The 26,941-nt window shown below is 48.9% G+C and overlaps 1 pseudogene; it reads right to left on the bottom strand.

The window, feature by feature from the left end:
• Positions 1-637: 637 nt before the first annotated feature.
• Positions 638-26,514, bottom strand: LOC134154810 (DNA polymerase epsilon catalytic subunit A-like; annotated as a pseudogene).
• Positions 26,515-26,941: the final 427 nt, after the last annotated feature.

Genomic DNA, 26,941 nt, shown 5'->3' on the forward strand with positions numbered 1-26,941 from the left:
AGCACTGGCCTCCTGGGTTTCATCACACCTGTGCTGGGATTTCAGTGAGCAGCCCCCCCACCCTATGACTCACTGCTGTCAACTTGAAGCTTTAGCACCCAAGTGGGACAGCTCCCTTGCTCCCCTTCCAGCCCAACAAGAAGAGTCTGGCTTTCTCCTCCCTCTAGGAATCCTGCCCATGGCTCAGAGAATGCTCGTTTCCAGGGTGCCTACAGCTCCCTGCTGTGTGTGGGCCATAGCACGTGCTCCTCTACCCAAAGAACCAGATGCATTGTCTGTGACACATTTAATTGTATAAAACTCCACATTAAAACCACAGAGATTCATGCACACAGGGTGCTGCCTACAGCACAAACTCCCATCCCAAACTGGGCTACTGCAGGGCTCTGGCAAATGCAGTCCCTCTTCCCCCATAGAGAGCAGTTCCAGCCCTAGGCACCTTCTTAATTCCCCCAGCACAGCACCAGGCTGTGACCAGGACTGCCCCAACACCGCTTAGCGCCCCCACACAGTGCAAGATGGATATGTGGCTTCTCCGAGATCTATCACAGAGCACAAATGCTCTTCAGCAGAGGTGAGAGCAAGTACCCAGAGCTGACACAGCAACAAAAAAAGACAGCAGGACAAGTTTATCACATCACTGCTGGAGCTGGTGGTTTGTACGGAGCAGCCACTCAATAGTTTCCAGCAGACAGGCCACGCTCTAGTGCCAAGCAATGCTCTGGAAGATGTTGATGTGCTCCATGAAGATCTGAGGGGGAAGATACCAGTGAGGGAGGGCTGCCCAGCACACCTCATGCATGAGCCAGGGAAGATGGAAGCTGGAGGGGACAGGGGGGAGAAGGCCAGGCCAGGAGAAGTTCTGCAAGCTGGTCAGGCAGGACTGCCTGGGTTGAGCACAAAGCAACGAATAAACAGCCAGAAAGCACAGAGAGATGAACTTGTGCCAGATGGACCGAAAGGCACAAGTTATCACTGGGTTTTTCACTGGCTATTACAGAGGAGCTGCTGGCAGGAGGCTGGATCTGGTGGCAGGATGCACACATACCTGGGAAGAAATGGTGAGGGCAAAATCTCCAGCACAACCGCAGTACACAGGCATAGGTGTCTCCTTCACACCATGACACTTCTTGCACACCTAGAGGCAAAGGAGTTTTAGCTGGGATAGCAGACAAGGCTGAGCAGCTCAGTCCTTTGACAGGGCTCTCTGGGGAGACACCACTGACATCAGGTCAATGGGTCAAGCCTCAGCCAGCCAGCAAAAGGCTGCAGCTATGTGCTGAGAAGAAGTGGAGAGCGCTCGAGCCAAACTCTCCTCATCATATCTCCACTGCATCACATCAGTCAGAGAAGTAAGGTTGGGCTGCTCTGGTTTCAAGGAGCAGAGAGCAGCTTCAGCCCTCCTGCTGCAGCCTGCCACATCAAGGGCAGGCTCCCGCAGCACGGCCGCCCAGCACTCATCAAGTCCTGCAGCAGGTAAGCCATTAGCTTCTTCTGCAGCGCTTCCACCAGTGCCATTTCAATGGAATCCGAGTCATACTGGGCCTGGCAGTTGGAGCATACCCAACTGGGCAGCACTGACCCATCCGAGGGGCAGAGAGAAGGGAGATGAACACAAGTGTGACTCTTCCCAAGAGAAAGCATGGTGCAGCCTCAGCCCTCGCAGCCTAACAAGAGCATTCTGAGAGCCCCTAGTGCCAGGAAGCCATAACCAATTTCGGGAGGGGATAAAGCATCAGCCAAAGCACCAGCACACCTCAAACTGTCACAGGCAGCTAGGAAAGGGGATGAGCAGAAAATAACCTTGAAGGGAGGTTTATCGCTGTCATGGAACCAAGCAGACCTTCAAAGCAAAAGAACTGAGAGAAAGATGGACAACATGTGAGTGAATGACAGGCCAAGAGCACAACCATGCTAGGGCCTCTGGTGTCCCCAAGAGGGACTTAATGCATGCAGCCAGGGCAAAGGGGATTTCCTGGGAAAGGAAGGCTGTACCTGCGAGAGGGCAGGGTCCTTGCACAGGTCCAAGTCCCTGCAAAAATTGTACTTCCTGCAGATGACTTCAGGGAGCATGTAGGAGCAGCAAGGGTCCCGAAACTGGGCTTCTTCTGAGAACTCACCCACCTCAATGAGGCGCAGCAGGTCCAAGCACAGTTTGTTTACTTGGTTAGTTATACTGGCATCCAGGGACAACACCTACAGGAGAAAGTGTTAGGTAAGGCCACCAGCAGAGAAGACGGTCCTCACGGGGACTCACTCTGATGCGAGTGCTAGCTGGGCAAAACAAACTGATTGTAGAATTGCAACAGATTCTTAAAAAAAAAAAAGAAGAAGAAAAAAAAAAAAAGAAGAAAGCATAGCTCACCCCACTAACCTTGTAGACGTATTTGATGAACTCTAGAGCTGGGTTGTTGAGTGGCAAGTAGGAGCCAGGTAGCACTGAGAACATGTCTGAGGGCTCAGTGGCATTATGGGAACCAGCCATCTTCTTCTGGATCTTCTGAGTGACGGTGAAGAAGCTCTGCGTGAGCTCGTTGGTCACATAATCCTGTGAGAAAGTGATCACGCCTGGAGAGGAGGAGCAGAGAGAGCTCTTGAGCCATACGGAAGCATATGGGGACAGCAAGGTGGGCAGCTCTCTTCCTGCTGCAGGACTGGCCCAGCAGTGCTGCACACAGCTCTCCCATGGCTAACTGTGGCTAACCGTACTCACCAGGCATGGCTCCCGTCTCTCCCAATGCCTCCTGGGACACCTGGCTCGTGGCCCTCCTCTTGATGGGAGCGCTCCCAGGGGCATTGTGCTGCAGCTCCTCGCTCCTCCTTCATGCTGTGGTACACAGCCACAATGTAGGCTGCAGAGACACGTAAGAAAAGCTCCAGATGCAGTCCACGATGGGAGAGTGGCACAAGCGCGACTGTGCTTGTCGACTCTCCTGGGGCACAAATGACTAATCAGGAACTAGTGACCTTCTTCCCCTCTCTGAGAGAGTTCACACTGGCGCTGAAACCACCCAAACAATGATATTTACAGACATGGAGGTGGTTCCTTCTGTATCACATCCAGCACAGTGCAATCTTTGACTGTAAGGGGTTCTTTGGATCAACATCAGAACCTTCTCAGTAGCACAGAGAGCTTCAAGAAGCTGTGGGGAATGCTATGGATATGGCTTGGGCAGCAGTAGGGTGCGGATAGCTCTAATCACCAGAGGTAACATTCAAAGTAGGACCAGGCGAGCAGCAGACTGCACTCACCCAACACAATCCTGAGGAAGCAGTTCTGACAGGAGGCAGCCTGGCGGAGAAACTGCACGATGTTCCAACTATTCTCTAGCAAGTCCTCCACATTTGCTTCTCCATCCTCCTCCTCTTCTTCCTTGTCCTCCTCTTCCTCACTGTCCTCATCCAATACTTGACTCTTGCTAGTGTCCTGCTGGAATGGAGCACAAGCCATGCCCAGGCTTTCGGTTGGTGATGTCGTAGCAGTTCCCTATATCCAAACCAATAGCTCCCTGCTCAACTCAACCCACTGCACCCCTGTCTCTGCAGGACTGAGCACTTCCCACCTCTTACCAGAGTGGACGCTAGAACGCACTCTTCCCTTGATACCTTCGTAATTTGCTGGATCCATCCAGAGCAGGAATTCCCAGCAGCGGCAGAAGGAAATAGTCAGAGAGTGAAAGATCTCCTTTGAGTGGATGCTGGAGGCAAGAGACTGCAGTCACACACAATGTTGGCATTTTCCCTAGCTAATAACCTTCTCCATGGGAGACAATGAGGAGCAGGCGATGTTAGCAAGAGAGCAGTTCACTTCTCACATCCAACCATGCTTCAGCAAATGGACTCAGTACAGAAGGCTGCAGAGCAGTCATTAGCAGAACTAAGGGCTGCAGAGGAATCATACCCACGCTTCAACTGCCTCTTGTGTCAAGATGCCTGTCTTAGGAGCCTACACATCATAGTATTCTAGAGATGCCTGCTGGATCATATCAAAACTGATACTCACGCTGGAACCTTCTTCCATGTCATTGATGTGATGGGACTTTAACACTGTGTTTACAGCCAAGCTCTGAATATCCGGCTCCAGACACACTGTGAACAAACACAACCTGAAACCGGGCAAGCAGGGCAGAGAACCTGCAAGGACACAATCCCCTCTCCAGGTATGAGGGGGACTTGCCAGGACTTTCCACAAGTTGTAAGAGCTCTTTACAGGTCTTGCTGCATCTACCGAGTGCAACATCAAGATATTCATATCAAGAAATGGTGAAAGCCTATATGGTACTGCAGCAGCATGGGAAACTGTGCTGCTCTCCAGACTGCCACACACCTTGTATTACAGGCTTTAAAGGACACTTTTGGCACATGGCCAGACCTCTCCCCTCTCTGGCTGTGATGCTATGTATGGATGGCCCCATTCACTGCACAGCTAAACAGCATAGCACCTTCCAACAAAACTTGGATCTACTTCCGCTCCAGGGGCCACCAGCTTTTTCTGGAAACTGCAGCAGAGGTGCTCAGAAGAACTATCAGTCAGCTTGTTTTGCATCACAGAAAGATTCATCCTAGCGACCACCAGAAGTGATCTTCTGAATGCTGCTATGAGAGGCCACAAACTAGGAAATAATCTGTATTTAAATGCCTACATGCATTTTCTTCTATTGCATACAGGACCTTCTATCCCCAGGAGATGCCAATTGCATATATCCTGTCCAGATCATCATTGCTCAACTTCTGAAGCTGTCAGAAACTGCAGAACTGCTCAGATACTCTTCTGCCACTGCAGCCATCCTTCTCCTGAGCTCATGGAAGAGCACTTAGCTCGGCTCCCACTCAGTGCTATCCTACCTGTGGAGTAGCAGCCAGGGTTGCTTATCTCCACTGAGGCTCTCTTGTCAAACTCCATAACTAAATGGTTATCATCAGCCTCTTTACCCCCCAGCTCTGGGCGGGCCGTGGGTGAGAGCCACAGCAAATGGTTGTGGCGACGGAGGTGGCGGGAGAAAAACAGGTCAGAAACAAAAGGTAGACATGTCATCAGGGAGATTCCCAATGGGGATGTGGTAATATCTGAGGAAAGGAAAGAGGTACAGTCATCGGGGTATACACATCAACAGAAGAACTGTGCCAGCATCATATTTGCTTGTTCCAACAAGGGCAAAAGCACAGAAGGTGAAAGCATCTGGCCTCATCTTGGCCTCAGGCTCCCGCAGTCTCCCTTTCCCACCCAAGCACGAACAAAGTAACCTCTCTAGGGGAATGTGGTCACCTCAGGCACCTGCCCTCCTCAAAAGCCTGGGATAGGCATGTGTCCAAGTTGAGGCAGTGGCGGATCACGCGGCAGGCTGCACAGCGCTGCCAGTCCAGGACTGAATAGCTGACGGCATCTGTTACTCGGACAGGGACCAAAGGAAACTCCTCGATGATGGGAATCCCACTTGCCAGTCGTTTCAGGTCCCAGTTAGACTGCACAGCAAGAAGTGTGGGGCCCTGGCGCTCATCCGACACAAAGGAGGAGAGGACATGCCCTGGTACATCCCTTCAGCCGGCACCTCTGCTCAGCAGGAAACCAGCTATGTGAATAAGTGCTCACATGCCCCATTCCTGTAGTGGTCCCTGGTCCTCCACACAGTAGAGACAGTGTACTCAGAGTCTCTTGAAGCACCTCCCACTGAATAACCAGCTCCACAACTGAGAGCTGGGGTTTGGGGGTATGATCTAGCCTCACTGCTTGCATTGCGCTATGTAAGCTCACCCCAGGCAAGCCAGAGCCCGCAGGCAACATCCATTTTTACCCTTCAACTTTGGAGCACTAGCTGTGTGCAGAGAGCTACGCTTAGAGGCTGTTTGAACTGCTGGACCAATGCTTACCATGCAATGTTTTCCTCCTCCCAGGTACCTGCGCTGACAAGGTCTCAGTGGGGACCTTCCTCATGCCCTCAGCTCATACCTTGCAGCCCTGCAGGAGCCGCTGAATGGCTCTGTAGACTGTCTTGAGGTCGGTCTCAGCACGCACTTCAAAGGTGTGCTTGTCTGGAAGCAGTAGTTCTTCGCCCACTTTTTCCAGCACAGCACTGCGCTCCGATGAGTACATGTTGGTGAGGTTTGGCATCTGGTTGCTGCGTACCTGTACCAAATGCAAACGTGATCAGAGGGAACAGGGTTCAAAAGAGACAGGCTCCAGGCTGCAAATTTCAAGGAAGCTCTTTCCTCTACACATCACAATGCTTCACGTGACAGTTGAGGAACAGACCTGCTTGGTACACTTCAAAATACGAGAATCCCTGCTGCACAGCAGTAGACATCTGTGTCTGTGCAAAGAAACCGCTCAGCTCCAAACCGCTGCCTGATCCCCTTGTGTTCCCTCCCAAGCCTTTAAGCCCTACTCTTACCGTGTCCAGCACAAACACTGCAGCTTTGTGCTGAGAGGGGATGAAAAGGCCAAAGAGAGCTTTGTTGCCCTGGGAGCTCTGGTAGAGGTAGATGTGGCGAATACTTCCTAGAGACACAGAGCAAACATGCAGCATCAATAGTATCTTCAAGCTATTTGGTCCTGGGTACACTGACAAGCCTTCTCCTAGGGTGCCTTACCTGGCTCCAGCTAAGTAAACTGAGCCAGAGAGCGCATTTCCAGGTGTTCAGTGTCAAAAGTGTCAGCCTCTCGCCCTGTGAGGTGTCTGACAAGCTGCCTGCTGACCATGCACACGCAACCCAGCTGGATCAGGGCTCAGAATAGTAACGGCACCTGTAGTGACAGGGACACTGAGATAATTCTCAAGCCACCAAGTTTTGAGCTGCTTAACGAATCAATATCTTCATTAAAAGCAGGCATCCCAGCTGCCCATCTTCATTTCAGACTTACAGCATTAGAAGCACTAGTACATTTAATCTTGGTCTCACTGCTTTCGTATGTCTACTACTGAATACAGTTTAGGTTCTTCTTTGCTCTTTCTGAACTTTAAAAAGTGGTATCCTATCCTTCTTTCTGGAATACAGAGGTTTTATCACTGCACCCTGGCCTATGTACATGCCACATGCTGGGGTTTTCCTCATCTTTACTCGAAAGAACTCCCATACCTTTGCAGTTCAACTGCTAGCAAGATGGTTCTGGTTTGGTTTAGAGGAAACTCACTCTTCCCATTCAAGTGCCATCTTTTCCCAGAGTCTCCTAATTTCAAATAAATCTAAACCTCTTTCCCCTAAGGGGTTGGAAACCAAACAAGTATCTTTGCTCATATAAAACTGGGCACATTTCTGAGAAAGCTACTCGAGAGGGTCTTTCGTTTTAGCGTCTTACTAACTTGTTTCATTTTGAGCTCCCATGCCTCTACCTGTGCCATTGGTACACAGACCAGTCAGCTACCACTCAGCACTCCTTAAAGGATGAGGAAGGAAAACGAGCACCTGGAAGGGTTACCTGAGTCTCATACACTCCCTCAGCGTCTGGAGCAGACAGGTCTGCATTGATTTCATTGATGTGCTCTTGGTACATGTCTTCAGGGACTGAGTAGTCATAGAGATTGTAAACCAATTTTGAGCGGGGCAAGATCCAGTTCACCTGCCAGGAAAACAGACACACTCAGCAGGGCACCTTGCTTCAGGCCGTGCTCCTCCCAACAACAGGGGAATCTTAAAGGGCAGCAAGGAGTTGTAGTTTGAGCCAGCCTTATGTTTCCAGAAACATGCTGACTCAGGAAGCAATCTAGCTGCCGGTGCTGGTCATTCCTAAGACAGTTAGCGGGATTTATGCTTTGTCCACATTGCAGTAACTGTCAACCTGCTTTCTGGTCAGGCTGAGATTAGCAGCAGGCAAAAGGGACTGCATTAAGGTGCATTAGCAGGGCTGGACAGGGAGGTCTTGTGAGGCAAACTGCCCGTAGTATCTGCCCGCAGTGGCTGGAGCAACTTACATGAATTCAACCAGCTGTTTTCCCTTGTAGAAGCAGCAGGGTCAAAAACATGACCCCCACCTTCCTGTAGACAGCTCCCTCCTCTGGTTTTGCAACGCGCTGATTGACATAGAACACTCTTGGGATGCTCAGTCTGATACAGTGCAGGTCGCTTCCGATCACTGCCCACAGCCTCAACAAGCCTGCCTGGCTGCTCTCAGCACTCTGCAGGACAGGGTGATTTAAGTTAGCTTTGCTGGAGAGATGCAACCCATTCTTAGCTCTTACATACACGCCATGGAGCACTTCTGGAATCTTCAAAGGCTCTACTACCTCTGACTTTGTTCTCCAAATAAGGAGCAACTGGTGACCACAAAGACAGCAGTGGACCCAAAGATTCATTGCTCTCAGCTCTGGCATCTCCACGTCCTGCTATTGTCCTACAGGTACAGTGAAAAAAATTGTTCTGCCAGAGGAAACATCAGAGCATGAATGAAGACAGCTCTGACTGATCTGCAGGCAGCACGTTGCATTGTGCTTCTGAAGGGAAGAGGACACCTGGTAAAGGCTCAAACACATCTCTTAGCTTTGGGCTAGCATTAGCTAACAAATTCATGCCATTGTCTGACTTTAGCCAAAGCTTTTGGACATGCTGCATTAGGTGTCCCATCTCCAGCTCATGGTTACACACAGAGTCAAAGGCTGCATGTGACCTTAAACCAAACAAGACTTTTCTGGAAGATGAGAAGTGTCACAACAAGAGGCTGGGTCTCAGATAGCAGAGGCAACCAAGCATAACAAGAAATTAAGAAAATGCTTGGATTGTACCATCAACTTCTTCATGCTCGCATTGACTAAATCTAGGATTCAAGGCACACTTGCCCAGCTCCTCAGCTGAGCTTGCCCCACACAGGGTCTACATAGAAGTCCCAGATTTGCAATCAAGCACGATCATTTGAGGACCTCATTTCCTTACAAAGCTTCTCTGAGCCTGAGGCTATGCAGTCCCACATGACCTTCAAGGAGGTAAAACTAAAGTAGGATTGAGGTTAGCTGTCCCTGAAGTTCAAGGTTTGACTACAGGTATTGCAAACATGAGGCACAGGGCACTGAACAGGCCTCTGTGAGGGGTTAAGAGTGGGCCTGCCTTGCTGCCTGGTATCTGCACAATCTGCCAGGGCAAGTCCAGGATGCCGCGTGCCGTCCTGTACACGTAGCTGCTCAGTCCTTTGGAGAGGGTATCACGGATTATGCCTCTGCCTGTCATCACTCCACCATCCTCCAGGCGCTGCTTCTTCCGATGCTCCTGGTGCTGCCGAGCCTGCAGCTCCCATTTCTTCTTGTGGTAGCACAGCCAGACCAGTTGTTCTTCCTAATCAGAGAGAGAGTACATGAACAGGAACCACAGAAATTAGCATGCATCTCCTACACATGAGGATCAAGCACCATAAAGCCAAGCCCTTCCACCTTCAGATCCTGATCATGTTACTGGCATAGCTGTGAAGTTGCCATTGGCATGACTTTCTCTGCTAGTGGGACTCTCCCGGTAACACTTCCCTTTGTAGTTTTCAGTCATAGAAGCGCAGAGGGTTTCAATAAACATACAGCTTGCTACGCCCTGTTCCCTAGCTAGCTAGGCAGATGATCATACTCCTAGGATGTTTCCTGGATTCCTCCTGCCCAGTCTACTTCACTTACCTTAGTAGTGCCCATGGCAGCAGGTGGGTCCAGGATCTCTCGCCAGGACTGCGACAGTTCCAGATACTGGAACATCTGCTGGCTTTCCTCTGCCGTACAGACCCGCTTCCGTTTATTTGCAACTGGAACCAACGGCTGAAGGGGCTTAGCAGCCCCCAAATCCTCTACGTCTCCAATCTGGGAGCTCGGTGTTCCCCCCTGGTGCTGGTTAGCAAGGACCTGAGAGAAACGACAGCAGGAAGTTTTGGGTGCTGAGGACACAGTATCAGCAAGAGAGGCCCATCAGCACAGCCAGCTCCTTTCTCTCACTCTTATTACCTGTCTCTTGTCTTTAGAAGTGAAGAGCTCATTCATTTTCTTTTGTCTGTACACTCCCCGGAGTCTTCTAGCTTGTGAGACATGGAACAGTTCTCTGAGATCAGCTCAAACAGCTCTCAATCAGGCATGTTGGCAGCCTGAAAAAAGGAACAAGGAAAAGAAAACACTATCAGGAACCTAATGATCAAACCTCATTGCTATTATATACATGGAACATTTAAACCGATTGATATGGCTGTCTTTATGAGGAGTTTGTGAGCAATCTCTGCTCCAGTTGCCAACACGACCTATGGAACATAGAGATCACGGACATGAGGTCTGCATCAAAACTCCTGCTGTGAATGCAATACTTTGAAATGATGTTGTACGGCAAACTCTTAGTGGGCCCAGCTCTGTAGTGCCAGATGCAAAATACAAAGGGGAAGTGCTCCCAATAAACTCCCAAGCAGAGCAGTCGCTCCGGCTTTTCATCTCTCCTGCTCCCCGGTTTGAGGCTCTGTTTTCTGGCATTGTCTCTGCTCTTGCTGGTTATTTTAAAGCTAATCTCTTCTGGCCTCCTCAGAAAAGATTCTGCAGGCAAATGGTTCTGCCATCCTCTGTCTCAGTGAGTGGCTCTAGAGAAAGTCCTTGGTGCAAGAGGGCCACCACGCTACCTCTGTGAAAGAGGTGACTGGAGGACAACGCTTACCCACAATTAAGCGGTAACAGCTGACAAAAGTGCTGTAACAACAGGTCTGGTGCTAAAAGACCCTAAAGAGCAGCCCTAGAGAATCAAAGAGGCAGAAATTACATACAAACAGCCATCAGAGGCACAACGGACCAACCATTCTCGACAAAGTCCATCCTCCCTACAGTGTTAGGGTAGCTTTGACCTTCTCTGGCCCCAACCTGGCAAGACAAACATGCAGCGGATGCATATCCTGCAAACCCTACACTCACCTTGCTCTACAGTACATCCAACCAGTAATCAGCCACCTTGGCTACAGAGGCAGAGACCTCCTCCAGTGTGGTGCCTTTCAGAAAGGCCTCAAATACAGAAGACTGGAATATCTTCACCAGCTGCAGCTCTCCCCATCGCTTCACCTCAAACCCTTTCAGTTCAGCCAACGATCCATCTTCACTGAAGACTGCATACCTAGGATATAGACCAGGTTTTGCACAAGCTCTGTGCCAAGGAACACATCTCCCAGGATGCTGCTTACTACCCTCCTGCCAAAGTACTTCTAGTATTGCCAAACCAGGCAGCCACCAGGTAAATTAATCCAAGCTGTGGGGCTCTGTACTACCATGATCTAGGCATATTTACACAGCTAGAGACAATAACATCATGAACTACTTCACCTCCAGCTGCAAAAGCACATCAGCCTCTGTCCCCAACTTGCCAATTCTAACTGGCAAAATGTTCTTAAATGCACACAAATAAAGGGCAAGAAGTGAGAGTCAGGGTGAGAGGAGCAGAGAAGTGGAGTGAAATACTAGGAAAAGCCTTATACAGGAGAATCAAGCTTTGTTTGGAAAACAGGAGGGGACGCTGGCAAAATGGACTCAGAGGAAACTGGACATCGCTATCGAAACAACTATGACAACACACTGCCCTCTTTTTTTCTGTCGTGTTTCTTGGATTTCACATACCTGCCAATTATTTGTATGGCTCAATACAACCATCACAGGAAGCTTCAGTGGAACAGAGGTGAGACTCAAGCGTACATTGCTTTGTCACCCCTCCTCCAGGCAGTCTTTTCTTCCTCAGCTGGCAGCGGTACCTGCCAGCCAGCTCCACACTACTGCTCTTTCCACTTGGAGAGTGAGCAAGAAATAAGTGCACTTGCTGACATCCCAAGAATCACAGGAAAAAATCAAGGGCCCCTGAGATAAGACTCCTATGAGCAGAGTTCATTCAGTGCTTGACATCCTCTTGACTTCTGCGACAGACTCCCTTGGCATGCAAAGGCACTCACAGTGGATGCTGGAGTTCATCCAACAGAGACATTCAAGCAGAAACAAACATAGTCTTGTACGAACAGAGAGTGCTGGAGGACAGTGACAGTATTTTCTGAACCCAGACCCAGGTCTGTGGGCAGTCCTCTCGTGATTGCTCGTGCTCGTATTTAAGCAGGCTGCATGAGAAAGTCAGTGAAGTCAAGTGCAATTGCTTTTCTATACCATGATGGCACTGGCAAGATCCACTCCTTCCCCTAGATGGGGATTAAAGTGGAAACCTCTGGGAAAAGTATTACTAGAGGTCTGTAAACTTGAGAGAGGGACAGACAGAGATTAGTGAATTTAAAGAGAAAAGATAGAAAGAAAAATCAAAGTTTGCCTGCGCATCTCAGAACCAAACAGGGAGACCATGACTAATCAGAAAGTTTGAGAAGTGCTGCTTCACTGTTATCTTCAGAAACTTACTGTCAGATGTGTCAATTAAGGCCAGGGCATAGCTGGATTCAAAGACTGATCTCATGCAGGGAACTTGCCGTTTAAAGACAGCATGATCTCGGTGGTACGCAGCAACAAGCAAACCAAACATGCTGCCAGCTCCAGAGGACTGGCAACATGGGGCAAGGACTAACACGCCTCAAATGTAGTCAAGGAAAAGGACCGTCAATCCCTTCCCTTGGGAAGTGGTGATTTTTCAAGCTTTGAACTCTTACCTTTTCTTCAGCTTCTTGCCCTCCTCCTTGGACGCTGAGAGGATCATGGCCAAGTAGGGCCCATCCACTTCAAAGAAGATGCTGTTCTCTGAGCATGTGACATAGGTGAGAGAGGCTGGGTCCGCCAGCTCCTGGTACTCATCATTTGTGAAGCCTTCCTGCCGGCACAGCCCCAACAGAATAGCCTCACTCAACAGCTCGGCTGATTATACGAGCAGATAGCCCCCAGATACATCATCCTGTCTGAAGGGATCACTGATGGCCTTTGTTCCTTCCCGATGATGGGAAGGATCAATCCCTGCTCCCCTGAGGGAGCATAACTTACCCTATCTTAGCAGAGAATAAAGTATCCTGATTCCTTGTGACCAAGCAACTCCTTGGAAACCTACAGAACAATTTAGCAGGTAGGACTCAAACATGAGACCTGAAGAAAAGTGCAGGAGACTCTGAAGTCACTTCTTTTGGCTCATAGCCATAAATATCTGAGCAAGCAGAGCATGGGACCTTGTTGTCTTGACTCCTACTGCTTCTGGCAGTCTATGTACAGAAGCAGACACCAACGCTGGTCTCTTACACTATACCCTCTCTGCTATATCAGAGTCTCTCCTTCCACTCAAACGCCAGTTTGAACTATGGGCTGTGCAGGGCAGAGAGTAGCTGTGTAGCAAGCAAAGCTGTCAGCCCCAACGTCCTGCTCATTACACAGGGGACCAGAGACAAAAGACAGGCTGTCCTCTGGGCTGAAGCCAACTCTGAGAACAAAGATGCATACTCCACTGCCAGTAGAGCTACTCCCTTCACAAGAACTGCCTGATTGGCTTGCAGGCCTACAGAAGGCTAAAACATTTTCTTCCCTTTCACTGTTTTTACCAGACTGTACAGCTGGCTGGTACAGATGCCAGACTCACCTTCACGGGGATGTTCAGCATGGCACCTGGGTAGCAGATTGTCACCTTCGGCTTCTTTGCATTGGTTGACTCGATGACAAAGTTTTCCGGGAAGCTGTTGGGAAGGACGCACCAAATCCCATCTCTATCCAGTTCTAGAGGTCTCCTAAGAACGGAAGAAAAAAAAGTCACCATCAGGAAGAGATTGGAAAATATGCCAAAGAACTGTTCTCTGTCCACAAGTCAGGCAGAGGCAGTGTCCTTTCTGCAAAGGAAGTCCTAGTCATACAACACCAGTTGCATTAATAAGCCATGGCAATGTCAGAAACCTGAATCTCCAGAACACCAGAGCTTCCACTGATTAATCCCACATCTATCCCACTGCTCCTTTTCTCTGCCAGTCAAATTCTGCCCTTACCCATCTGCTCACACTACATACAGGAGAACCTTTCTTCCTCAGCTCAGCACATACTCACCCAATCTGCTCAATCAGCTCCCTAGCCTGTGTGATCATATTTGCTCCAGTGAAGCACACAATCCCAGCCATTTCCATGGAGTACCAGCAAGCTCTGTGAATGGAGGAGGGACAGTCAAAAGGCTGCAGTGCTACCTCTTAAGTACAGCTGCGGGGAAGCGCATCAGGTCGTACAGAAAATAAAGTCTTAGGGCAAAAAAGACAATCACAGCAGCCCTCAGGAGATCATTTTCCTTTTCCTTCCCTGTGATACTTCACACAACCTGAAGAATCACCTATAGACAAACCCTGCCATTCATCGTCAATGCTACAGGGCCTTGTTTAGCAAAAGTCCCTGCTAAGGGGACTAATAAATAAGAAGTCATTAATAGGAACAAAAAAAAGTGTTACAGGGATCACCTATCATCCCCCTTATGCTTCGGAAGCAGGTTAAGAAAGTGAGAGCCTCACTAGAACAGCTCTGGTTTACAATGCTCCTTGCTGGAGGACTCCAGCAATGACCACAGGTGAGACTCACCCTTTACGCATGACATAGCCATAGAAAGAATTGAGGACACACTTGTGTGCCAGCTGCAGGGAGTCATAGAGGATTTCCATATTCTTGCAGTGCTTCACTTCAGAGGCATCGCCTGTCTCCACAGCCGCAGACAGCTTTTTCTTCCACACCTGATGGCATGAGGCAGAGTCAGGACAACCCTACATTCCACTACAGGCAGTACCAACAGCCAGATATTCCCCCCACCTCAATCCTAATATGACACTGTGATCCTAGAACAATATCAGTTATTAAGATAGTTCCTCTTTCTTTCTGCTCTTTCTTTTGCATTTGAGGGGGAAGCGTTGGGCACAGGCATTATGCTATATTATGGAAGAGTCTTGCAGCATCAACTGTAACTCACACCCATAGTTAGAATTACCTAATCCCAGCAGAACTGCCATCCTACATCAATTCTGTCACACCACGTATTGTGCTGGCAAGAACTAAATGCTTGCAGCAAGAGATTAGATCGAGACTAACAGCAGAACCATTTCAGCAGAAAAGGCCTCCCAGACACCTCCGTGATTCACGACAGAACTAGCAATAACTGCAAAGCAAATGGCTCTTTATTAAACTCTTCCAGAGACAGAGTCCCAGCGTCTTGTCATTTCTTTCAACATATTAGCAACTACATTTCAGGCTCCTCCCTCTGCCACAAGACTCCAAACATTTGAGAACTAGAACATGCTGCTTCTTTCTCCTAGAATCAATCACTTCTTAGCCTAAGATCAATTGTTTCTCTGCTTGTCTCATCCTTCTGTTTGAAGAGTACCCTACAGTGAACACAAACCAGATCACAAAATAGTTGATCTGAGGATTTTCTAGATCCAGTAAAAGCCAAGAAAAACCAAGCTGTTTTCTTTCCTAGCACTGAAAGTGATTGCATCAGAGAGCTAGGAACCACTGTGGCAGCAGCTGTTTAGGATTCAGCAGGGGAAAAACCTGCACTTGCACCAGAGCTGTCAGGAAAGCTAATATTTCTTACTGACCATACAGATTGAGCAAAATGATCCTTTAGGGTTCAAGTTTTCAGTGAGAGGTGAGGACCTTCTAGCTTTGGCAGCACAAATAAAACAGAAATTCAAGCCCAGCACCTCATGCTGCCCCTTGAACTCACAGCGACGGTCTCTGAAAGCTCGTACAGTGTCTACATAGAAAGAGTTCTCTCGCTGGCAGATGGTGGTGACACGCTCCTCCACCTTGGTGACGTGGATCTGCTCATAAGCCTTGCGGCAATAATCTAGTAAAGGGAATAAACAGAGAAAGCTTTCTCAGAGATCAGTGCCCCACTATGGATGGGAAGGATGAACACAACGGCATCGGGCAAACCACACAGATCCGCAGATCTGAAGCTTTCAAGGCACCAGTCTGAGAAAAATTCCATCAATGCAAATAAACATCATACCTAGGAAAGCAAGGAAGCAGACCTGCTACAAAGGCAAGGGGAGGAAGATACTAATATGGGGAGAAACAGCACCTCTCTATAGAGATGCAGAGGTGTGTGTGGGAAATAAATTGCCCATGAGGGCTCATCCACAAATTCAGGCTCTGCTCAGAGCCCCCACTACCTAGATGCTTCTGCTGAGTAGTACCACTTTAGGAGCAAAAAGTGAAAGGATATCGACACATGTGTTTCACTGACATGCTTAATGAGTGCTCATTAAAGAACAACACAAAAAACCCCAAACAAAATATCACCTTTCATATGTCTCAGCTCAAATACATGACTCTCAGTGAGAAAAGAGAAACACTGAGACAAAAAACAGCACTTGCCTCCTCCTCAAAAAACGTACAGGAATTGGTTGGGATCCTAGGGGAAAACTGTTGCAGCATGAAACCGAGATCAAATTCAGTCTGAGCCAGCAAGAACTAAGTAGCCCCAGACCTGAGAGACAAGTAATTAATGATGTGTTTGTAGTCTAGGCACCAAAAACCTGCTCCAGATAATGCCATTTATTTTCACCTGCCAGTTGCTTCTTCTCATACTTGGCCTGCTCTTCACGGGAAAGCTCATGGAACGCCCAGGGTGCTCCATCTGGATACAGAGCAGGAAACTTCTCAGGTTCCAGTCGTTGCTGGATGCGGTGATACTCGCTGCGGCTTGCAGGCACTGCAAAGGAACAGCAACTAGGAGCTTTCCAGGGGAGGAACAGGAAGCGGTCTCTGTGTCTTCAGCTCACGCTGCAAGCTCTATCCATGCTGCAATGCAACAGGGAACTTGACAAAGCAGACAGCAGAATTACACTTACTGAATTCTCTCCACTGCCAAGTCATCCGGCGCTGACGATTAGCACCTGGCTTGTTGAAGTCACAGGCAGCACATGTGGCCTCATCCACCATTGCTGAGGGCTGGACACAGGTCAGACACACCCATGTTAGAGAAAACAGAACTGTCTCCAGTGACATATGCCAGAAGGAATCGATGTTGGGTACTAGAAGAACACAAATGTGAACATCACAGAGGTGATGTTCAGTAAGTTCTCCTTTCTAGAAGCTTTTTAGAACACAAGTTACAGAAAAAACAATGACTATTCTTTGGAAGAAGCCAGCTAAAGCTATTGCTCTACCTTGGACAGACCTTTCGGCTCTGCACACCTGACAACTGTAACAGCCTGACTGGATTTCAAACCGAGCCTTATTTTATCCCCCTGTCCAGGGCAGGAAGTTTATTGTTTGCCGCTAAGGGGATCAAATCGGAGGGACCTCCTAGACCATCTGCAAGACAAAACAGAAAACATCTTCCTGACTGGACTGAGGTTACCCACCTGCAACCTGTTGGTCAGAATGATGTTGGGGTACATGGCCCCTACATCTAAATGGTAGACAAGGGGGCATTCAATTCCGTTAGGAACATCCTTCAAGGAATTCAGCTTGACTTTGATTTCATCACAAGCCTGCGGGGAGATGTAAAAAAGTAAAATTCAAACAAGAAGGAATTAATGATGCAGTCACATACGCACTATATTTGATCCTTTACTTCCGACATGCACAGAGACACCTGCCACTGATTCTGGGGAACACAGGAAGAGTATGAAGAACTAAAGGAACAGGATTAAGAAGAGTGGCAGCGGCGAGTCTTCTTTAGCTACCAATCTTTAAGGTTTTCTTTTGGACCTCCAAGGTAGGTTTCATCTACACTGCAAATGTCTACAGATAAGTTTCTCCTGTCTCTCTCCATGGAGTATAAAATGAGTCTAAACAGGCATCTTTAACATGTGGTGTCTCACCAGACATATTCAGGATGAGAAAAATCAGCCTTGCCTCCAGCCTATGCCAGTTCTTTATTAATATGGGAAATAAGGCACAGATGGACATGGGGCAGAACTCAAAGCTGAAGAAAGTTGTTATACAACACCAATATGTGTGCACAGGACCCAGGCTTGCCTAAAGAAATGTGCTGCAACTCCACCCTCACAGTTCTGCTCTCCTTGGAAAGCCCAGTCATGCCTCTGGCCCTGCAGGCTGAGGCAGGACAACAGACCTCCTGGAAGTTGGTGACTTGATCCAACGGCAAACCTTCTTCCTCTTCGACAGCATGCCGGAGCGTCTTCTCCACATGCTGCACCAGGAAGTTAAAGGCAGAAAGATTCTGCAAGGAAACAGGAATGATACCGAGACCTCTTCTAGCCCTGACACCCATCCTCGCACACTGCCCAGGGAAGGGGGGCAGGGGGTGACAGCTTCTGCAAGATTATCCATGCTCCAGCGTAGCTTCGGCGATCTTTGAAAACAGGCTCACTACTTAGCAGAGCATGTCTCAGTATGGGTAGAGAGCAATTCATCTCATCTGAAGGGCAGATGGCTGAAACAGGTCAGCTGAATGGCATCTTGAAATGCCCCTTCGTTCACTGATCAGCTCCGATGTGAGCAGGCAGATAATGTTGGCCAATTAGCTGGCCTGACCTCCACAGCCAACTTGAGAGCTCTCTAGAACTGAAGGACGGTGGCTTTCTGCTAAGAACCCTACAACTCACAAAAGTCTACACCACTCGCACTAAGGCAAAACACAAAGCAGAGAAGAGATGGTGGCTGCTCCCTGGCCCTTGGAGTTCTCCTGCAAAGGAGGCTATATAGGGCAGCTAACAAGAAGAGAAGATTGCATGCATGTTCCAGAGTGCAACACTTATGGGGCTGACCTAGCAGTCAGCTGCTCACACATCTAAGGCTCTAAGGGGCCAAGGATTTAGATTTAAGGTCCTTCTAAATTCACAGTGCACGTTCCCTTAAGATCATTCACGAGATTAAGGCCACTAAAATAAGCAGCACTGAGGTGTGGTGTATCACAGAGCAAAGATGGAAGTTGCCTCTAAAACTTACAATCTAGACAGTAGCACCAACCAGAAACAGGTAAAAGAGGCCAAAAGAAGCTTGGCTTGAGTGGGAGAAGGACAAAGATATAATCCTGATGAGACAAAAACAGAGTCATCTCTGCCAACAACCACAAAACCAAAAAAAACCCCTCAACCAACCAATAAACAAAGTAAACAAACCCACACAAAAGCAATGAACCACTCTCTTTGCTGTAACACTGTCTTTACCCAAAAGCCAGTCTGAGGTCATGAAGAGCAACTTCTCCAACCCTTCCCACCTAAACTCTAAGCAGGTTCATACACTCAAGCCATAAATTAGGTATCAGTTTTATAACAGGCATTGCTATTGGGTATCCCCCAAAAGAACAGAGGATGGTAATTCCAGTTGGAGGGTTATTCCCTACTGCCATGTTCTCCAGAAAGAAGAGAAAGAGCATCATTGCATTACCATTTTAAAGCCTCTGTCACAACACCTTGATTGTGTCCTTACCTTTTTAAAGCGGCAAGGGATGTCACTGCGAAAAACCCCAGGTTCCAGAGCTTCCACCTGGCCTCCTACATACGTCTCCGAGTCCAGCACGTGGCCATCATCTGTAAGTTTGCTGAACTCCTGCTCCTGCTTGTTGCGGAAGATGATGTTGGCGTGACAGGCCTGAACCATCAGCAATGCCTCACACAGTGTCCCAGAACCTTTTCTTAACACCTGTAAAAGACAGACATCAAAAACTGGACTTAGAAAGAAGCGCTGTAAAGGGTGCTGCTGGAATTAGGCTGGCCTTACCACCCCATCATTGAACTTAAATGTCTGATTTGGTGCCCAACATGATGTGTTTATTCAGGCAGTATTGAAGCCCAAGGCAAGAAGGAGCACAGTAAGGAAACAAAACCAACTCCTTCACTTAGGCTACCCATAACTGGTCTATGGAAAAACAGCTATGACTGCTGTACTGCAGAAAGGAAGCGCATTTGGAGACTACTTTCCCTCCTTTCCTTGGGAAAAACTATCCAAACTGTAGAAATTAGTTCTATTGCCAATGTGTCACTGTTGCGTGAAGCATGCAGCTCTCTGCCCAGAAAAGAAATTGTTTCAGGCATGCACTCACCTCATCAGGCTCCATGGGAAGGATGGTGCACAACGCGAAAATGAAAGGGTGCACATACTTCATATACATGTAATAGGTAGCAACTGCATCAGACACCGAACAGGTGGCCAGAGTCTGTTGAGGAGAAAGACAAATCAATCCCAGTCACATTTAATACAGCAGTTAACACGTACAACGGGAAACAAGGAAAGGTTGAAATCAGCAGGAAGATGCAAAAGGTATATTTCTGCATACAAACATCCCAGCATGTAAAGAGTTATCAGTCGGCTTAAGACGACATTCTGCTTTAACCCGAATTACATAAGCCAGCTCCGAATTAGCAGAAATGGGGAAGATGAGCTCACTGCCACATATCCGCACAGATGCCACTCCGGAGTGGTCAGGAGGCCACTCTTGGCCTACAGAGATCGGCAGGGCTTTGGCAGAAACCTCATTAAGGTGTCTCCTGGACACTAGCAAAGTACTGCTCCGTTGCAATGCCCCGAGTACTACCGTTTTGCAGAAGTGTAAATAACACAAATATACAGTGCAACGCCAATGCCAGAAACACATCAAGGAAATTCTATTCTTCCCTAAGCTTTCAGGTCTCTGAAATTCAGCAAGATACACTGACAACTTCTCAAAGACACTGCATTAACTTAAAGGATTTCACAAAGCTCTAACTCAAAGGTTCACTAATACTGCAGATGCCCAGAGATACAGCACCGGGTGGGAATACCTGAGGCTCCTCTGTAGCTGTCCGGCACATCTCTTCAGGGTCCAGCTCCACTGCATCATAACCCAGTTTTGCTTTCGCTGCTGCTTTCAGGTTGTAACTTCCCACTGGCAGGTAACTCTCTCTCTTCACCCACCTAGACAGAATAATGAAAATGCCAGTCGACGAAGAGACAGCCCTGCACTTCAGAAAGGGCTGCTACGTACAAAAAGATCTGCATTACTCTAACAGGGAAAGGTGAGAGCAGAACATCCAAGTGCAGTGGAATAAGAAGCTGCACAGCTTTAGACAGTCTGCATATCTACCCATGCTCTTAAATCCTGACTCGTACAAATTCTGCTATTCAAATCATTTCTATTGCTCAGATTTTTCTCAACCCTCATACTTCAGAGACTTCAAAGATAAACGTTTAAACACAGGAGGAGGTATCAGCAGGACTGTAAAGAGAGGCAGTTGTTTTCCAGAGTCTGGACACTGGTCCAATGTGAAAAAACATTCAAGTCACAACTGCCAAGACAGACAGCCCTCTCCTGCACACACACACACACACACACACACACACACACGCACCCTTTCTTTTCCTCTCTGTGCGAGGCAGGCTGTTGGGTTAGAAAATGGCCCTGTGCCCACTACAACAGTTTGGTCTTATCCTGTCCTTTTACCTGCTATCCAGGACAGTTCTCAAACTCCCAATGACAGCCACCAGCAGACTGTATAAACAGAGTTAGTCGTTCAGGCTAGTGTGGGCAAGACGTAACTTCTGTACATAATGGCACACAACGGAGTTCCGAATAGAAGCAGCACAACCAAAGATGGGGGTGCTAGTCCTTTCCTAGTAAGATGTAACTCATGATAGCAGTGCACAGAGATGGAAAAGGGACAGCATTCAAATACATCAACTGTAGGCATTTTATACAAATTTAACAGATAAAGATGCATTATACGGTACAGACGCAGCATTCGGTACCTCAGACAATCCATGTGGATGCACTGCGGGGCTTTGTACTCTCCCTGGCTGCCCTTCTGAAATCCAATCTCCTGATACATATTAATTCCATGAGCTGCTGCTCTTGCTTCCACAAAAGGCCTGAGGAGAGAGACAATGCAGAAGAGAAGAAACAAAGCAGTCCCTTTCCTCCATCCCATCCCCACCCCAAGGGTTTCAGAATTGCTTTCTTGTAAGCTACTTAATGAGGAATTTTTCTTGTGAATTCTCCTTTGCTCCAGACCTTACCCGTGAGAGCTGGCCACAGGGAAAACTCCCTGTAGGGCAGAGCTACTGCAAGAAGGAAGCTGCTTGCTTACATCCTATACCAGGAGGCAGAACATTATGATCGAGTTTCCCTCGCTCCCCAAAGGCTTGGCTGCTCTGGTCTCCCTATTGTTCTGCAGTTCTCTTTTGACACTTTGCCTGTTCTCCAGTTACTGAGGTCATCAGTGTACAAACATTGCCAAATCAACAACAATCTAGAAGTAGCTCAGCAATCCCTGGACCAATTGATGGGACTCTATAGAGGTTCGTATTTCAAAGCCAATAAACATAGCTCTGCTCAGGAAAAAAAAAAGTTCTGAATTCCACCTCCCCCTCTTCGACAGTCCTCTGCAGGCTGGCAATCCAAGACTCAGCCCAGCACTCCAGATAAAGAGCACATAATCAGGATGTAAACAGGTTCCCAAACTGGCTGGATAGTCTGCGTAGATAAGAACGCATATGGCCGCTATGTGACCTCCAGACAAAGGACATACAGGCTGGTACCCAATCTCACCTCATGGCCTAGGCAACATTTCCTTTTAGAAACCAAGTTAGTTTTCATTCCTGATCTTACCAGTCAAAGAAGTCTCCATCGTATGTGACAATGATAGTAGGTTTGGTCTCCTGGACATGTTCAAACCACCTCTGCATTAAATGAGCCTAGTATGCAACAGAGGATTAAAAAAAAAAAAACCCCAAAACAAAAAACATCTCCCCCACAAACACAAACACTCAGCAAATTCACCTCCTGCAGGCAGGCACTGGATATAATACAATTGATGCAGTCCTTCCCCTCTGCTCTTGACCTAGCTAGAACCCGATCTGCCTCATCATCACACCATGAAATGAAAGCATCACCAGCACCGTGACTGTCCGCTGTGCTCCCCAAAGATACACTCTATTGGGTGATAAGCTCTCTTTGGCCTACAAGAGACCAAGGCAGATAAAAAGCAGCCTGATTTCCCAAGTAGAACCTACTTACCTCATCTGGTTCATTAGACACAGGATGGACCCTCATACTCCGGCTTCGGAGTAAATTCAAAGTCCTCAATATCCTCACAGACAATCTCCTTGTTTGTGATCAGATAGCCCTAGAGAGTTGACAAAGGAAGAGTTACTGAGGACTTAGATCCCTGCTACACCAGGGACAGGTTCCTGAACAACCAGAACACACTGCCTAAAGGATGAAATAGTCTTCCATCGATGCGATAATCCTTGCACAGCTTGATAGGTAGAGCTTTTGTCAAGTGGGAACGACTCTTTGGAGGTCACCTTCTGAACAATTGCTTACAATCAACTAAGGATGCCAAAAGGGAGACAACTTAAGGACTATACTCTCCAAATTACTACTGCCCCTCAAAGGGGCACCAGTAGCCTTAGCTGGGTTCTCCAACATACAAAACGAGGAAATCCTTATGCATCATTCAGACTAGACTTCAATTTTATTTCCACAGCCATTACATATAGACCAAGCAACTAGCAACAAAGCAAGCCAGGGACCAGACCGCCAAAGGTGACATGCTCGTTTGCTGTCTAGCATTTTGCTCCAAAGCATGAAGAAAATAACTGTTGTTCCATTACCTGCCCATCAACCACGTAGGAGATCATCATGATCCGGTCTGCCTCTGCATCAGGAAACTTCAAAGGGAGTTTGGTAGTTTCAATGTCAAAGGCGAGAACAACCGGATCCTGAGTATGACCAAATACATTAAACTCAAATCAGCTTTAGAGTATGATTTAACGAGCAGTTCTCATCAGATTAACAACTAATTTACGTAAGTAGGTTTATGCACATCTCAGACCCAGCGGGCTTGACTGTAGGAGACAAGGTAGCAACAGTGGTACCCACTGATAACCAAACAGCAAAATTCATTAACAGGAGAGAACGGAATAACAAAAGCTTCTCTTTAATGCAACAACCCCCTTCGAGAAAGAGAGTCATCAGGATTGACAGCACGTGAGGAAACATTGCGCAGGCGAAAAACACTTATTACCTCTATGCCTTTATAAGAGAGGTTTCTTATGGCATTGGATTTATAAAGCATAACAACGAGTTTAAGAATAGTTGGGCACCCCAGGAATCACCTGGGACAAATAATGTACACCTCTCAGTTGGGCAGGAAGTGCTCACTTCACTAGATTCCTCTGCCTTTGAAATGGTTCAACTGAAATCAGACATCAGGTGTAGGAAACCAAAGAGAAGATTGGAATTCTCATTTGTACTTTTTAGTCTGTGTGACTAGGGGAATCCTAATAAGCCCATGGGCCAACCATCCTAAGGAGACCTCTTTCCTTGACAGCATAGACGTATAGACATCGCTCGCCTGGTCTCGCTCTCTGTTTTTCCTCACAGCAGGAGAGATCTCTTTCCGCACCTTCACCAAGTCATCCACCACGTGGAAGGATAACTTAATGTAGTTCTGCTTAAGACCCACCAAGTGATTTGGCTACAAAGCAACAAGACAGTGCCAGCTAAGGGTGGAAAAGAGTAATGAGGGAAAGGGGAAGGCTGCTAACAGTAAGAAAGCATTGGAAATGCAAATTATACTGGCACACGTGGAAGAACTGGCCAAAGAAGAGGTAGTAATTGGATGGAAAGACTAGGAGTGAGAAGAGATGCTAGCAAGCACGTAAGACAGTGAAGAACATGTGAGCTATGCCAGTTCACACCAAGGGCCATCTTGTCTTGTTGTCTGTTTCCAAGCGCAATCACCAGTACACACCCAAGAAAGAGTAAATGTATAGTATCCCCCTCTGCCACAACACTCTTAATCTCCAACCATTTCTAGCTCAGGAAGTTTCTTGAGCATCCTGTGAAAAAGACTATGTGCTGGAGCAGAACATATATTTTATTTACTATTATTATAAGAAGTAATTACTATCAATAAGCAATAATTAGCCTATTCATGACATGCCATGCAAACAGTGCTTGAAGATTAAAGGTAAGCATACTGCTTCCCTTTACTGCTTAGCCCCTTTCTACTCCACTTGAGCTCGAAAGAAAGAAACAAACAAACAAAGAAAGATTAGGGTTATTCAATAGTACAGCAGGCAGAGGAATACTGACCAGATCCAAATCTTCTTTGGGGACAGTTTCCAGCTTTGAAATGTTCCCTTGAAACTTCCTGGAGAGGAAGGATGACACTTCTCGTTCACAGCCCTGCAAAGAAACTGGAGAATGAGCAACAAAGCCAGACACTTCTCCAGAGGAGAAGACAAGCTCACAAGAGGTTCTGGCACTAGTGTCCTCAATTGTGAGGGGAGGACACGAGGCTGTCCTGAAATCCTGGCCGTCTGGAAATCTGTTCCTTCACACTGGGGCTGTCTTTGATTGTCAGTTCACAGCACAGTCAGAACAAACCCAGTTTTGCAGCACGAGCAGGATCAAGACGAGATGAGAGGGGAAATTTACCCCTGTTTGGGCTTAGAAGAAGTGAAATAGGCTCCAGAGATCAATTTTAGGACAAAAAAAGAACAGGAAAAATATGACAGCTCCTTGAAGGGATAATTCATCACATAACAAACCAACCTCCCTCTAAGAAACCTTAGTGGAGCCACCAAACTGATACAGCTGCTTCCCATCTCAGGTCTTCTCTAACAGCTCTGACAAAACCACCAACAGGAGCACTGGAGCTGTATTTTTCTCCTACCAACCCAAGAAGATGGTCGGTCACAAGGCCTCTCAGCTGACTGGGGGACCCTTCAAGTCAAACCTGCCCTTGTCTCTGGGACCTCGGCCACTAGTTTACTCAAGACCCCACTTGCCAGTGCACAGCTTCCAAGTCCATGCTCGCCTTCTGGGTAGCGATGTAGAAATACGGCTTATAGGGCAGGGCCACCCAGGAGAAATCAAAACCGGTGAACATTGCGCGACCCCGCAGCCAAGGAGAGAAACCAACCCAACGGTTCCCAACGGAAGCAACGGGCACCGCGCTGCCCTTGCTGCGCGTTGCTGGCATTTGTGCGCCACACACACATCCCTGCATCTCTGCAGCACCCACATTGGCCCCCAAGGGTCCCAGGTGGACCCAGCGTAGGGCAGACAGCGCTGCTGCCTTGTGGGTGATGCCTGGGGCCCAGAACAGCCAAACCGGTGGGGGCAGGCAGGACACCCAGCCCGGGCACCAGCGCTGCGCTGGAGGAACGGGATGCACCTCGAAGCAGGTCCCATCCTCCGGGATGAAGTAGTCCACAGCGCTCACCAGCCGCCGGTCCTCGCCCAGCACCTCCGTCTGCACATGCACATGGCCTGTTACGACACACGACCCCCCCTGCCCCCTCCCACCCCAGTCCTACTGGGTGCCTGTCGGTGACACCTCCCCTGCCCCAGTCCTACTGGGTGTCTATTGGTGACACCTCCCCTCACACCCAGGTCCTACTGGGTGCCTGTCGGTGACACCTCCCCCTCTCGTCGGTGACATTCGCCCCCCGTCCTACAAGGTGCATGTCGGTGACCCCCCCCATCATTGTCCCCCCTAGTCCTACCGGGTGCCTGTGGGTGACACCCCCCGCCGGTGACATCCCCCCCCCGGCCCAGTCCTACTGGGTGCATGTTGATGAGCCAGCCCGTGCGCTCGCCAGGCTCCGTGGGCCGCTCGAAGCCGAACAGTGTGTCCAGCCGCTCCGTGCGCTGTGAGCGCTCCAGGCGCTTGAGGGAGGACAGCGAGGAGCCATCGTCCCTGCAGGACGCCGCGCCGCCAGCCGCCGCCCAGTCCCGCCGCGACCCAACCCCCCCCACACACACACCTCCCGCTGCCGCCTGGCCCCAGTGCTCACTGCCCCCCCCAGCCGCCGCCGCTGCCGCCGCCGCCGCCCGGCTCCGCGCCGCCCCGCAGCACCATCCCGCCGCGGCCGGAGCAGCCCCGCGCGCTGCCCCCACCTCCCGCGAGCGGGAAGCCTGCCAGCCCCGCCTCCCCAGGGAGAGCACCAATCAGAGAGCGGCACCGCAGCCAATGGTCGCTCTCTTCCTCGACCTCTGCCCCGCAGCAGGGCGGCTGCGCTGGCCACGCCCCTCGCGGCACCTTCCCGGGCAGGCCCCGCCCCCGCCCCGGCTGCCGGTGCTGCGCACGCGCCTGCGCGGCGGCGCCCGGCGCGGCCCGACCCGGCCC

This window comes from Rhea pennata, unplaced genomic scaffold (genome assembly GCF_028389875.1).
Source record: "Rhea pennata isolate bPtePen1 unplaced genomic scaffold, bPtePen1.pri scaffold_45, whole genome shotgun sequence".
NCBI lineage: Eukaryota > Metazoa > Chordata > Aves > Rheiformes > Rheidae > Rhea > Rhea pennata.